This window comes from Canis lupus, chromosome 18 (genome assembly GCF_003254725.2).
Source record: "Canis lupus dingo isolate Sandy chromosome 18, ASM325472v2, whole genome shotgun sequence".
NCBI lineage: Eukaryota > Metazoa > Chordata > Mammalia > Carnivora > Canidae > Canis > Canis lupus.
In genome coordinates this window covers 51,896,692-51,898,421 of record NC_064260.1, presented here as the reverse complement: position 1 = coordinate 51,898,421, position 1,730 = coordinate 51,896,692, and positions in this window count along the sequence as shown.

The window sequence follows — 1,730 nt, the reverse complement described above, 5'->3', positions numbered from 1 at the left end:
TGTTCATTTTTGTTCCACCTAAACACTGTCTTTGCAAAGTAAGAGTGGCTGACATTTGTGCCCCTGGTTGTCCCTGGGACAGCCTCACCCAGCTTGTCCTTGAGAATTCATTCTGCTCCACTCTGGCATTTACTCTGTCCTGCTGTATATACAATTAAAGCTCTCTTCTCCTGTGTGTGTGACTTACCTTCTCAACTAGCAAGTGTGGGATTTGCACAAGGCACATGCTTAGTAAGTAGTCGGTGAATACGTGGTGAAACCAGACTCAGGCAGTGGATAGAGACCTCTATCCATCACCAGCATTCCCAGCAATTCCACCTTGCAGAAACGGGTTATGGTTTGGTTTTCCAAAAGTCTCAGAGACAAACTCCTGCTGTCCCTCTGACCTCAGATCCATTTCCAGCCCAGATGTTGGACATGTGCCTGCATCCCTGACCTTTGCCTTTATTGGAATTCAGATTGGGTTCATAAGGAATTCAAATTCTGGCTCACTGAATAGTCTTGGGTGAATTTCCTTGTCTGATTCCTTCCTCCTAGAATTGCCAGAGAATCAATGAGATCAGTGTTCCACCCCTAAAGCTCAAGAAAAAAGCACAATCTGGGGGAAAAGTAAGAATATCACAGTTTGGGCAGGAACCACTACATTATGTCATTTCACCAAGGCCATTTTTCAGCAGCTTTTCCATTGGAACAGAGACTAAATGAGAATCCTCCAAAAAGCTGTCCTAAGGCATGAGCCTTGGTGCACCAAGTCCTCAATCCCTCCCATAGATTTAACCTCTCATTCGACAATCCTTTATGTGGGCTTTTCTATTTGAGTTGTTGTCAACCTACAGCTCTCAGCAGATCAGTAAATTTGAAAGGCAGAGGGATGCTGTCATACTTTAAGATTCACCTTGGGAGTCACCTCCTCCAGGCAGCAGCATTCCCTGACCTTCCCTGCCTGCCTCTGGGCTCCGATGATTCCCTCCTCACATTCTCCCCACTGTGTTGTAATGGATCCATTATATGCTGATCTATCCTAGTGGCTCCTTGAGGACAGAGTTAGGCTATCTTTTTGTGTATATGTCATGGTCCACACATAGTAGGTACTCAGTTCATGTTGCTGGAGCAGAGAAAATAGTCACGAGGATTTAAAAAAAAGTGACCTGTCACTGCTGAACTCTGGGAGAGGAGGCAGAAAAACAAAATGGAAGACCTGGATAGAAAAACAAGATTTTCATACATGTTTTATTAAAAAACAGAATTTGAGTAAATTTGAAGATCTAGTTGACTTTATTCAGCAATTCATAAAACAGGCAACAGCTTATCCAGAACATAGAAAGAAGCTCCGAGATCTATACAAAACAGAAGACTTTATGGACAGAAAAGGACAGGGATACAGGAGTAATAAACAAAAGGAAGGATTATGTCGGGCATGGTCACCTTCCTTGAGAAGAATGGGGGGTCTATCAAGCAGATGACCTCATTAGTGTTGATCAGGAAATTCCAGACTGATTGGTTTAAAATTCCACTCCTAGGAGAGGCTAAAACTTCAATTAGGTATTAAGTCTTGGTTTGTTGGTATAGGGCTTAGCACAAGTGACTTCATTTTGGCCTGTTTCTTTTTTTAACAGCTCCCCTCTTTTGCTTAGACCCTCAGCCTGAAAGATGTGATAAAAATTTAAGGCATTAGTGCCATTCTCAGCTACTGCTCTGTAGTTCTAATAGCCTTTACTGATCCTCTGGTT